General features: G+C 40.9%; 1 pseudogene; it reads left to right on the top strand.

The window, feature by feature from the left end:
- The first annotated feature begins 764 nt into the window (after window positions 1–764).
- Window positions 765–10,072, top strand: LOC149148299 (F-box protein At2g02240-like; annotated as a pseudogene).
- The last annotated feature ends 4,317 nt before the right edge of the window (window positions 10,073–14,389 follow it).

The raw sequence follows: 14,389 nt of genomic DNA, 5'->3' as shown, positions 1-14,389 counted from the left end.
AACTCATTCGTGTAGTTCGTTTCATTCCTTCTTCTAGTTTCCTTGGCGGTTATGGGAAATGTCATTGCAGGTTGGTAATGTTACCTCGCCCTTCATGATGATTAAGGTTCCTATGGAGACATGGTTTCACTGCGGGCTTGGTAACCTCCCTTACAGTTTGTCATCATTCAACTCAGAGATTCTTCTTAACGCTGGAGGGTGTCGGTTTCTGCTTGTTCTAGTGACCTGGTGAGCAGCAGGGGAGTGTCGGGTCGAATGCAGCCTACGGTTAATTCCCAAATTACAATTGAGGTGTAAATGGCGGCAAGATGGCAATGGAAATCCTGTCAGACGTCATCATTAAATGCGGAGGGTGGCGGAGCTGGGCAGAGGAATTGCCGGCGGCCGGAGCCGAAGGTTTTTCCGGGCGGCGACGGAAACTGGGCAATTCCTTTGCCTGGGTAGACTACTCCGACAATTATTTCTTTAAAACGGTTCCTTTAAAATTTGAAACACGTCACCATCATTGCGCGTGTAACGTTGTTGCGGCAACGATCCCTACCATGATGCTTAACACACCAAAAATGCACCAAGTACCAAAAATGTATTACTCCTCAAATGCCTTCACGGCAAAGCAAGGATTGAATTAGGTTAAAGTAGCCCCCATCGAAACCACTATAAAATGGATTTTGGAAGCTCAATTGCCACAACCTCTTGTACTGGGTAGGTGTGAGCTGCACATATGAAACACCATTTGAGTTTCTAGTCGTTGTTGTTAAAGGATTATGGATGAGCATGAGGTAGGGCACATGGGTTTGGGAAATTTTCCAGAGAGTTGCATGTCGATTATACTCGGCTTGACCACACCTAGAGATGTTTGCAGGTTCAGCATCGTCAGCCACACATTCAGGTTGGCCGGTCACTCGGACTCGGTATGGGAGAAAATGCTCCCAATTCAGTATCGCCATCTTCTTTCAAGACTCGATTCGCCTTTGCAGTTCTCTTCCAAGAAAGAATTGTATTTCACACTCTGTCATCCCCAATTGATCGACTGCAGCAAAAAGGTATCTATGGAACTGATATTTCTTTTTTTAATCTCTTTCAATCTGAATTACAGCAGGAATGGTAAATTATAGATGCAGACTTCATCATCAGTGTTCTTTGTCTACTCAACCCACCTTGTTGCAAAATGTTTCCCAAATGTAATTGTTCTCAAAACTATCATAACAAGTTTCCTGTGTTACTAGAATAGTTTCCTTGTGTTACTGGAATATTGTGTTACTAGAATAGTTTCCCTGTGTTACTAGAATATTGTACCTTAGATTTAGATTTAGTACTAGTTCAAAGAATTTGCTATGATGATCATATCAAACTAATGCTTTTCTAGTAAACTTCTAAAGATTTCTAATTAACATCAACATCAAATTGTTCTTGAGTGAATATTTCTAGAGAATCAAATTTTTCTTGAGTGAAGATTTCTGGAGAAGTATGTTGAGTGAAGATTTCTTGAGAAATGTGTTTTGTAATGATATGTTTATTGTATAACAATTTTTCCATAAATGTTCATTAACAATAATTTATTGACTATGAAAAAATAAATGTTCATTAGCAATAATTTATTGAGTATGAAAACATCCATATTAAAACATCAAACTAATTTATAGCTTTATATCTTAAAGTAAAGGAATATTTTTTAAAGATTTCCAATTTAATCTTCTTAACCAGATTCAATAGATCATTTTTAGTCTCAATCTTACTGGAAGTATTCCACCTCCTTAATAAAGTCAGATAGATCATTTTTTATCTTACTGAAGTTAATAGTCATCATATGATCATAGTAGTGAATTTTGTCAACAAGCCATTTCAAGACACAGATTCCAATCTCATCATTAAAATATAATTAAACATTTCAGAGGATTTGCTAAAACTACTTAGTCAGACTGTCATATATCCATCTTAATACAAATTTTCTGAAATTACTTACTCATACTGTCTCATCATTACAATATAATTAAATGTTTCAGAGGATTTGCTGAAACTACTTACTCAGGACTGTCATATATCCATCTTAATCCAAATTTACTGAAATTACTTACTTAGACTCTCATATATACATCTTAAACCAAATTTATTAGTATGCAAGAGGGTCATTCAATCCAAATTTATTAGTTACCCAGAGAGGTCATTCAAGGTGAACACCTTCAAAAACCAATTGACTAATTTTGCTTAACATCTTATAGTTCCAAGGTTATGGTGTATATATGCTAGTACATTTAGTTTTTGTTTTTGAATGGCCAGCTTTGTTAAGCCAGTTTGTGTTATGTTGAGATACTTCCAATGTATGTGGACCTAGCCCAAGTTCTGTTCATGGTTCACTCTTTCTGGTTTTGCCCCCTTTTTTTTTAATTGTTTGCTTGATAGAACAGTACACATATTAAGCTACAGTTACTGGGCTTTCATTCAGAAAATTGTAACAATCTCTTACATCTATGTAATTGTATTAAAGAGTTATACTTCACATGATCAGTCTTGTAACAGTCTCTTATAGTCTCTTACTAAAGTGAAGATTGAACTAAAAATCTTAAATTAGATTTAGAAGAGGGGGCAACTGAATATCTTAAATTAGATATAGAAAAAGAACAACCACTGATCTTAAATTGGGTATAGAAAAAAAAGAGAATTAAGAATATATATGAAAAAAAAAATTATAATAATAATGATAATCATGATAATTTTTTACATGAGAAAGATTAGTATGATACTTTCATTTATAATGTTAATATCTACTATATTACAACATCATCTTGTAATTAAAAAAATTTCCTGTTATAATAAGTTTTAAATCTCTGTGTAAAATAATGTTTTTTTAAATATGAAATAATGCTTTTTTATTTTTGTTGACATTCCATTAAATGAGAACTCTAGTTTGTAACACATTCTTCTAAATATCTCTTATAATATAATTATCATAGATTTTAGTACCTAGTTCTATAATATATGATATCTAGTAAATATCCTAATTTCTTAGGAAATGAATCTTGTCTATATCTCATATATACCCTGCTTCTAGTTAAGGAGTCAATATGTCATGTTCCACATACTCAGGTCCACCTGTCCTACACATCCCTTTGCCCAGTGTCATGCAATTTAAGTAACGATGATCAATGTCATTTGAAAGTATAATGTGCACCTAATCATAACTTATGATGAAGTCAGTTTACCCTCAAATTTCTAGATTTGGTCAAGCTATTCAATTTGTATCTTGCATACTACATTACAAATGTCCCATCACCATGGTTTGATGTATTTGATTTAACAAGTATTTTGTGGTTGACTAGTTTAGTTTTCATTCAAAATATCTCAGTTTCTTCAATATGGTTGAATATTTATGTTTGACCCCATTGACCTGAATGTTTTTTTTTTTGACAATTTCAGAAGTTCTGGATAGAGCGAGCCACAGGAAAATTGTGCTTTATCGTGTCCCCAAGAGAGTTACATATAACTAGGGGAAATGAAGCTGGGAATTCTCTGTGAAGATCTCAGGATGACTCCAGGTAATCCAACATTATTCTTTCAATTTTTTTACCTCAGTTTATGATTTTAGATACTAGCATGCAGTTGACTTTTTTTGACAAAGTTTTCGATTGTGATCCAGGTGGATATTGGTGGCCACCTGCCAGGTCCACCTGGACCCCCACCATTGTCTTTCTCAGCATTTTCAGTTTCCTTAATTGTAGCACAGTTTACTATTTTTAGTAGTTTTTCGGGTCCTGAACTTCCGGAGCCATTTTGAGGCCCTAAACGACGTTTTTTTGGAATTCTGGGGCGATCGTATGCCAAAGTTACGACCCCGGGAAATTGATGTACCAATTTACCCAAACGGGGCCCACAATTTGGCGTTTCATCTTCTAGGGTTAGGTTTCGGTATGTGAAGGGTTTTCCATTGTTTCTCAACAATAAATAGGCCTTCGAGCCTCATTGTAATAGAGTTCAGAACAGTTCAGAGGCATGTAGCCATCACATCTCTTCTCAGAGATAAGCTACCATCGCCCTAGCTAGTTTATTGCCATTTCTGTTTGTAAGCATATGTCAGTATTTTCCATTAATGAAATGAAGTATTATTTCCGCTGCATCTTTGTGTATATGGTTATCTCTGTAATTTGTTGCGTTCCTGCTTAAATCTGGATCAGTGGAATCATAGCGGTCTGCTTTTTCTCTGTTTTTCTTTGCATGTCCCCAACACGGTCGGGATATAAGGAGTTAGGGCTTGAACTGGTTGAACCTTTGCAAGACCAGCCTCGCAAATCCCGACGGCCTCCCATGGCGGACGAGAAGAAAGACGAGGGGGCAGGAGATCCCATCAAAATCTTGCTCGAAGAAGCGCTCGAGCGACAACGGAACGCGATGATGGACAGCTTTACGCAGATCCTTCAGCGGCTACCCAGAAGCGGCGCATCGGCTTCCAGCAGCTCCTCTGGAAACGCCACACCCTTTAAGGTACAAGTTAATTTTGAAATCCCCATATTCGAGGGTCAGATAGATGCCGATGCCGTAGATAAATGGTTAAATCTGCTAGAGGGTTATTTTTTTGTTCATGAATTTTCGAGTCAGGAAAAGATTGTTTTTGCTCTTCTCAAAGCAGCCCCCCACGTCAAGGACTGGTGGGAAACCTACTGCGAGCAGAAGGATGAAAGTACTGGCTCACTATTTTCAGCCGCACCCACCTGGGATTCGTTCCGGGATGCCATCAAGGAGCAGTACTACCCTGTCGGAAGCTATGAGGATGAATACATAAAGTGGACCACGCTGCGGCAGGGAAGGGACCAAGATGTGCCGGAGTTCACCAATCTTTTCCATACCCTTCGCACAAAGTTGGGTATCAAGGATTCAGAGCAACATTTGATACTCAAATACCGTGGCTGCCTGCACAAGTACATCCAGGAAGAAATACAGTTCCTAAACATCCCCTCGCTCGGCGCAGCATACCGGTATGCCGTCAAAGTCGAGCAGCAGTTTAAACAAAAGAAGCGAGACTTTGGATCTGCGAATCCAAAGCAGGGGAAAGGTGCCCCTAAACCACAGAACAAAGGACAAAGCCAAGGCGGGACAGCCCAAGACAACCAGCTGAAGCTGCAAGCAAAGAGCAACGCCGCGAAGCCGAGAAAGGACACTGGAAAATGGTGCGAGTTCCATAAGAGCTCCACTCACAACACAAGTGAGTGTCGGGCCAAACAGTCACTGGTGGCTGAGCTAAAGGTTTCAGAATCAGATGCATGTTCCGACTCTGAGTCAGAACCCGATAAGGGGTATGAAAAAGGGAAGCAGATCATTGATGCGGATCCCAGCGCCACTGTTGCTACCGCAAAGATCCAGAAAAATGAACCCGAAGATCCAGAGGAGGAGGAGCGTCTCTTCCACTCCCAGAAGTGGGTCAAGGGCTCCCCGATATAGTTCATTGTTGATAGCGGGAGTCAAAAGAACCTCATTTCGGCAGAGGTCGTGAAGCGGTTGGGCTTACCGACCACAACACATCCACAACCATACACCATTGGGTGGCTTTACGAAGGGCGAGATCTTCGCGTGAGCCAGCAGTGTCGCCTTCCATACAACATCAAGCCCTTCACGGATGAGGTATTGTGTGACATTGCTCCCCTTGAAGTTTGTGATGTATTACTAGGACAACCATACTTGTGGAAGCGACATGCTGTGTATGAATCAAGGCCCCGTGCTGTTATTATTACATTGGGAAATAAGTTGTTCAGGATACCAGAGGTACCACCACCTGCCGCCATCTCTTTGATTACTGCAAAACAATGCAGTAAGATCATTTCCAAAACCAGGAAATTTGTTTTCCTGATGATACGCCCTCAAGGGAAGAAGAAGACAGTGGCCGCGGCCTCCAAACGAGGTCCCTATGCACGGCAGCTACAAATGGACAAGATTGTGGAGGAGTACAAAGACATCTTCACCTCCCCGGCAGGGGTTCCTCTACACTGTCAAGTCAAGCACTCCATTGATCTGACCCCAGGTGCGCCGCTACCCAATGGACCAATTTATCGGCGCTCCATTCTGGAGAACAATGAAATCAAGAGGCAGATTCAGGAGCTCCTACAGAAAGGTCACATCCGTCCGAGTTCTTCGCCCTGTGGGAGCCCGATAGTGTTGGTACAGAAGAAGGATGGGACGTGGAGACTCTGTATTGACTATCGGGCGCTGAACAAGATCACTGTCCGTAATAGGTACCCGATCCCGCGGATTGATGACCTCCTAGACCAACTAAAGGGGGCGAAATATTTCAGCAAGATCGATCTGAAGTCAGGATATCACCAGGTACCAATTGAACCCTCAGATGTGTGAAAGACTGCCTTCAAATCCAAGGAGGGCCTCTTCGAATGGTTGGTCATGCCTTTCGGATTGACGAATACTCTTGCAACCTTTATGAGGCTAATGGATGACATCTTGCGGCCATTCACCAACTCCTTTGTAGTAGTATACTTGGATGACATTCTGATCTTCAGCCAGAGTTGGGAAGAGCACCTCCACCACATCCGACAGGTTCTCCAAACACTGCGGCAACACAAGCTATGTGCCAATTTGGAGAAATGCACTTTTGGCATGACCGCGGTCTAGTATCTGGGATACATCATTGATGAACAGGGGGTGCATGTCGATCCATCCAAGGTCCAAGTCATTCGGGATTGGCCCTCTCCAACCACTCTAACAGAGCTCCGCAGCTTTCTAGGTCTTGCCAACTTCTACCGCAGGTTTGTGTTGGGATTTTCTCATATTTCTTGGCCCTTGAGTCAAGTCACCAAGGGCGGGGCGAAAGCAAAATTCTTTTGGTCTGAATCTCAACAGAAGGCATTCAGGGAGTTGAAGGATCGCCTCTGCACGGCACCAGTGCTCGCGTTACCAGATTTACAACAACCATTTGAGGTCGAGACAGATGCCTCTGACTATGCTATTGGGGCAGTCCTTACTCAACATGGACATCCAGTGGCATATCACAGTGAAACACTTTCAGACACAGTCCGGAAGTACCCCACTTATGATAAAGAGATGTATTCCATTGTACAGGCCTGCCGACAATGGAAGCATTACATTTTGGGGAAGGAAACGGTCATCCACACAGACCACCGACCTCTGCAATTCATACAGACCCAAGGGAAATTGTAGAATGATCGCCATCAGAAGTGGTCTACATACCTGCAACAGTTTCACTTGAATATCAAGTATAAAAAGGGCAGCACCAATAATGTTGCAGATCGCCTCAGTCGACCACCGATCATGGCGTTAACCACCGTGCTCAACTCTTGCGGGCACGAGACTTCTGATTGGCCACTTCTCTACAAAAGCGACCCAGAATTCGGCCACACATACCAGACACTCTTGGAGGGTCGGCAGGTTGCAGATTTTCACCTCCAGGATGCCCTATTATGCCACCTCGGTCACCTTTGTGTTCCTTCAAGCGAGCGTGCCAAGATGATTTGGGAAGCACACTACAGTCGGGCTGCTGGGCATTTCGGGGTCGAGAAAACAGTGGCAGTACTGCAAAACTATTTCTATTGGCCGAATCTTCGACAGGATGTTGGGAAGTACATCCGATCATGTACTGCATGTGCCATTGCCAAACCGACCATTAAGAAGCAAGGCCTCTATACCCCGTTGCCTACCCCTAGTCGACCTTGGGAATCCATCTCCATGGATTACATGTCAGGCCTTCCTTCCACTAAGCATGGAAATGACTGTGTTTTTGTGGTCGTCGACAGGTTCTCAAAGATGGCCATTATGATGGCCTGCAAGAAGAATATCACAGCAGAAGCCACTGCTAAACTCTTCTTTGAACGAGTGTGGGTGCACTTTGGGATCCCACAGTCTATCATCTCAGATCGGAACAGTCGGTTTCTCAGCACATTTTGGTCCAGTCTCTGGTCAATGCTGGACACCAAACTCACGAAGTCCACAGCCTTCCATCCTCAAACTGATGGCCAGACAGAGGTTATCAACAGGATGATTGTGCACATTCTGCGCATGTATAACTCAAAGCATCCATGCACATGGGACGAGAGCCTCCCCTATGTTCAGCACAGCTACAACTGAGCTCTTCACAGCTCCACTGGCCATAGCCCTTTTCAGGTGGGTTTAGGATTCCAGCCACTATGCCCCATTGATGTGGCCATGCCACTTGCAGCTACTCACATGAATTCAGCTCATGTCCAGTCCGAAACAGATAAGGCCACCAGCTTCATTGAGCGCATCCAACATATTCGCCAGCAGGTCCATGACATTCTTGAGAAATCAAATGCCAAGTACAAGCAGCGACATGATCAACATCGGGTGCCACACAAGTTTCAGGTGGGCGACAAAGTCTGGTTGCATTTGCAAAAGGAACGCCTTACTGGAGCCTATCGGAAATTGAGACCACTTCGATATGGTCCTTACACCATTACTAAGGCTATGGGAGACAATGCATTTGAGCTCAGCATTCCCCCATTCCTTGGCCTGCACCCAGTGTTCAATGTGGACCGCCTTCGGCCATACTTTCCACCATTGCTAGACACATCCGACATTGCAGAACAGCTCAAACCCACAGAATTAAACCCAGATTGCATGGAACAAGCTGCAACTGATCGGATCATGGACACACAGATCAAGAACACTCGCCAACAGCATATCCAACTGTATCGAGTTGTCAAAGCAGGCCAACTCCTTCAGCAGGGCAAGTGGCTCACCAGGGAAGAAGTTCAGCAGAGGTTTCCTCATCTCATGGAGGAGCTCAACGCAATGGGGACCATTGCTTCCTAAGGGGGGAGGAATGATCCAGGTGGATATTGGTGGCCACTTGCCAGGTCCACCTGGACCCCCACCATTGTCTTTCTCAGCATTTTCAGTTTCCTTAATTGTAGCACAGTTTACTATTTTTAGCAGTTTTTCGGGTCCTGAACTTCCGGAGCCGTTTTGAGGCCATAAACGACGTTTTTTTGGAATTCTGGGGCGACCAAGCCCTATGTTGCCTCCCAAAGTGGTAGTACTCGGATAGATCTTTCTAACGAGCTATCGTACGCATCAAACGGAGATCGTATGCCAAAGTTACGACCCCGGGAAATTGATGTACCAATTTACCCAAACGGGGCCCACAATTTGGCGTTTCATCTTCTAGGGTTAAGTTTCGGTATGTGAAGGGTTTTCCATTGTTTCTCAACAATAAATAGGCCTTCAAGCCTCATTGTAATAGAGTTCAGAACAATTCAGAGGCATGTAGCCATCACATCTCTTCTCAGAGATAAGCTACCATCGCCCTAGCTAGTTTATTGCCATTTCTGTTTGTAAGCATATGTCAGTATTTTCCATTAATGAAATGAAGTATTATTTCCGCTGCATCTTTGTGTATATGGTTATCTCTGTAATTTGTTGCGTTCCTGCTTAAAAATTGACTTTTAACAAAGTGAACAGTTGACTTTTAACAAAGTCAACACTTAATTTTCTTTTAGGTAAACCTTTTGTGAGTGTAGTATAGTCAATAGTTGACTTTGCTCCATGCAAATTGGATACAAGGAATGTTGAGAAGAAGCTAACAACACAGTTTTGCCTTTGGAGTGCAGTTTCAAGGAGGCAGTTGAACTACGTAATGTAGGCTGGTTTGAAGTGCGAGGTCTATTTGACTGCAAGGTTTTGTCTCTTGGTACAAAATATACCATCTCACGCTGAAACTCAGTGAGGGACGTTATCCCACTAGTCGTCGCTATGGATGTAGAGTCACATTTCCAATTCGACTCGGCCTCGGGCATATGGATGGTATCATAAGCCAGTCAAATTTTCAGTTACAACTGTTGCTGGTGATCACCAGATATATGCCTTGTTTTTGAGTGACACAGATAAAGTTGTTGCAGATGATGGGTACCAGATGGCTACCTCGAGACATCTAGAGGAGGGTTGGATGGAGATTGATGCAGGCAAATTTTTTGTGGATGAAGAGGGGGATAATCCAGGAAAAATAGATTTCTGCATGGGAGACTGGGAAGGTAGGATTCGGAAAGGTGGACTTCTTTTATATGGGGTAAAGATTCAACCTACTTCTTCATGTAAGAAATGAAATGAATGATATATGTGCGATGATCTTCATAGTTATTTATGTTGATAATATTTTTTGGAAGAGAAGTGTGTAGAAGAATAGTCCATCCAATGCTCAAGTGAACACTCCACTCATCATCATTTTTTTTTATTTTAGTTTTGTACTCCACAATGAGTGAGGTGTTCTTTCGAGAAATTTCCTAACTAGTAATGAGTATAGCAGTGTTGTATATAGAAAGCGTGTAATCAACATTTCGGGTGGTTTAGAGACAAACAATTTCCATAGTAATGAGTATAGGGGTGGTGTTGTATATAGAAAGCTTGTAATCAACATTTCCGGTGGTTTGGAAACGAACAATTTCCATGAAATATGCAGATTTCTCATTTCACTCTGTTCAATTTGAACAAGTTCCATGGAATATTTAGGTTTTTCATTTGGCTATGTTCAAATTTATGCATCTCTATTGGATTAGTGGAGTAAATTCAATGAACATAAATTATCATAATAGAGTTCATGTCATTTCACTGTGTTCAATTGCATGTATTTGTCTAGTACATTTACTGTACAAAAATAGCTATAGCAAAGTTTTAGCAATCGTATCAAAAGTAAAACTAAATTTAGATTTAGCAATAATATCAAATTCTAGGTAGCGAAAAAGATTGAGAAATGATATCAGAATCAAGATAGAGAAATGAGATTAGAATTAAACTTAGCAATGAGATCAGAATTTGGCTCCATGGAGCAAGGATTTTATACCTATAGATTATATAAAATGGTTGCTTCGCATTGATCAAGATATACATGACAGCAGATACGCTTTTTAGCAACATTGATTTTTCTCTTTTATTTAATACTTTGCATCGACTGCCAAATTGACCTTAATGGGTCTGAATATCATGTCCTGAAATCTTTTTGTACACCATGTCGACATTCTTTATCTGAATAAAGAAGAGCATGAGTTGTAATTTGCAACAGGTTCCTTACCAAAGCTGCAATACTATTCTCACGCTTTAGGGGCAATATGCCATAATTGACTTAGAAATTGAATACAATTTTTCTGCCCATTTGTTTATTAGACTCTCTATGTATTTTGCCTGCCTACCATCCTTTTGCAACCATTTCAAATTTGCGTTCATCAAACGGAAATTCCCATCCCACTCAACCATGTAAAAGTCACCTCTAAGGACCCACTCAGCAGAAGGGAACTACTGAGCCATCCAGCTCACATCGTACTTTCACCGTAGTACTGATCCATCCAACTCACCTCGTATTTTCACCGTAGTGAAAAGCGGTTGGACGCTATACTATGAAGCAGGTAGGACACATCCAAGGTTGAAGGGGATGGTGAAAGACCATTATGAGAACAAAGGAAGGTGTAGTAAACCAAATCCGGGAACCATTTTTTAAACACAACGCGGGATTCATTTTTGAAATGCAGTGAGGGATTCAGGTGTATAGGGTGTATATAGGGTATTTTTGAGTTGATTATTGATTTCAGAAATATTTTGGAATTTGGTTTGACTTATCTTTTTATCTGCTTTATTTTTTTTAAAGATAGTGAGGAGTTAGCTCTGTATACAAGGTATTTTTAAGTTGATTGCTGATTTGATTTCAGAAATATTATGGAATCTGGTTTGACTTATTTCTTTATCAATTTCAGGGTATTTTCAGAATTTGCAATCACATACATTCAACTTAACTTGTCGTGTATATGCACTGGATGGTGGCTACCTAAAGGGTTGCATTGTCCCAAAAAAAAATGATTATGTTAATACTTTCTAGTCTAAATTGTATTTCATAGTATGATTATGTTGATACATTCTTAATACACCCTAAATTGTTAAAAATTAATTATACATATACATACATACATATATATATATATATATAAATTAATTAAATAATCTTTTTAATTTTAATCATTATTATTATTAATGATATGAAAATGAGATCTTAACAATTAATAAGGTATTATTTTTTTTCTCGAAGCTGAGCTGAGCTCCCACGCGCGCGCCTCTACAAGACGACTATGTTCTGCCTCGGTCTCAACCCCTCGGCATGGCCCCTCCGGAGGCTCCACCGGAGGAGGCCACTCTTCAGTAGGCATTCTCTTCTTTGGTGTTAAATTGGAAACTAGGGCCAAACTCCATGTGGGTCAGCTTATTTATGGTAGCTAATATTTTTATTGGATCCCTCTTGTCGAGAGGTGTAGGATTGATCGAAAGATAATCCAATTCTGATAAGTATCTATGGAGATATGAATTCATTTTGTTTATGTAATTATTATCAGGCAGACCAGCTCTTGCGTAGGCTCTAGAAGCCCAAAAATCGTGTCTATTCATCATCTACACGTTAGTATAAATAGAAGAGGATTTGAATTCATTTGGAAACTCACCTCAAGTGATCTCCTCTCCACGTCTGGGTTTTTGGAGAAGGAGATGCACTATGAATTATTCTGGATTAATATGATGATGCCCTAATGGATAAACACAACCATGAATCCACAAGCAATGGAGATGATATGTGAAGGGTAGCCGCAGTAGACTCAACACTGTAATGAAGGACATTACCACTCAGTCAATACAAGGTAGCAAAGTAAACGCAGTCATGGTAGCAACAACACTGGCAAAGGAATATACGGAGGGCATGAAGGATTATACACAGGTCATTCACGTACAGGTATATACTATGATGGAAAGGACAGTTCACACAATCTATATTGAAATGCAGTTAGGACTCTGGAAAATATGTGTGGACACATATATATCACGCAAGCCCTAGATCTGGCAACGTGGTTCATGCTGTAGAACGCAGTCATATATAAAATTGGAACGCAGTTGGAACACAGTCTTATATGAAATTGAAACGCAGTTGGAATGTTGTCACATACAATAATGGTAACTACGTAGAACATGGGTAACTATGCACTTCTTAAGTCATGGCACACAACATGGCACACATCAATCGATTATGCTTGGTTGATAGATCTGGCAGCGTGGTTACACATATACGCATCAACATACATTGTCCTGAAGACATATATATACACAGGCACGTAGGCCCTAATCTATGCAGTTAATGAAGACTCTTTCAGTGCAGTCAATGGAGACATCTACGCACATCTAGGAGACCTGTTCTCGCTATCAAAAGGAGGCATAGAAATTTGCATATATGAGCACATGTATACGCTAGAACTCGAGTTTCATCCTTGTAATTTAATGTGAATATGGGTGCAAAGTTCCGCAAGCAAGAAGGGAAAGAACTTGCAAATACCTCTGAGACCTTCCCATGTTAGGGCAAGCTGTCGTAAGGTCTAACTACACCTCGATTGGTTTTGAGATGGAGTAGTGAATGAAACCCTCTATGATGTAGTAAGTTAAAAGCCTCGTATCTAAGATCTGAAGGTGGTATTCCTGTGGCAAAGAAGATCTATGAAACCCTACAGCTGTAATAACTCAGCATAGGAGTATATTACAATGAGAAGACCGAATCTATCATTCTCAGTATACTTGTTGATTTAGGGTAGCAATGTGATGCTGTATGATGAGAGCAGCATAACAGTCATTGAGTATACATCAAATGGGTGCAGATCCGAATAGCTCAGTGATATTTGGGTGCAACACAACATAATGATATGAGCATGGACAACTTGATGATGAATAAAACCATGGAAGATGCAGCATGAAGACGATGAACGAGAGGCAGCACTATGATGGATAGAAGCTGTCAACTAGGAGAATCAGTTGAAGCAGAATGTCTTCAACTGATCTCATGTATCATCGTTATAGGAGATGATCTATGCTCAGATCCAGATAAGTCAAAGTGTTGACTTCTGTTGTAAATGTATTATCTCTCTCTCTCTTTCTCTACTAAACTTTGAAGATAAAAGAAGATTTGATCAAAGGGTTTCCCCACACATTGTGGGGTTTGTCCCTGGCTTGCGCCACATCCTGTGTCCTCTTGTCTTGGCTTATATTCTGCGTTTTATATTTATGTTCTATATGCAGTTTATCTTAATGCTGATGTGATTGCTAATTGTGAAAATTTAAATAAATTTCTCTAGCATAGAACATACCTAAACTTAACATTTGGTCAGATCTCTTCCACCTCAAATACCTCGTCCTTCAGTCTCCAAATTTGTGAAAAAACTTGATGGCTTGTAGGAAGTTACCTTACCCCCAACCCTGCCACGCATGGTTGTCCTTGCATTAGCAGAAAGAGGACTCATTGGGCAATTTACAAGGCTTTGGCCATCTCCAAAAACAGTGCAAAGATGGGTGGAAAGGAACTGGTCAGACAAAACTCAAGGGAAAATCTCCATTAGATTTGTGGGAAAGG

This window comes from Pinus tabuliformis, chromosome 9 (genome assembly GCF_031772625.1).
Source record: "Pinus tabuliformis cultivar Carrire ecotype Pingquan chromosome 9, CPIR1, whole genome shotgun sequence".
NCBI classification, from domain to species: domain Eukaryota; kingdom Viridiplantae; phylum Streptophyta; class Pinopsida; order Pinales; family Pinaceae; genus Pinus; species Pinus tabuliformis.
The sequence above is the reverse complement of the archived record's forward strand: the minus strand, read 5'-3'. Positions and strand labels throughout refer to the sequence as shown.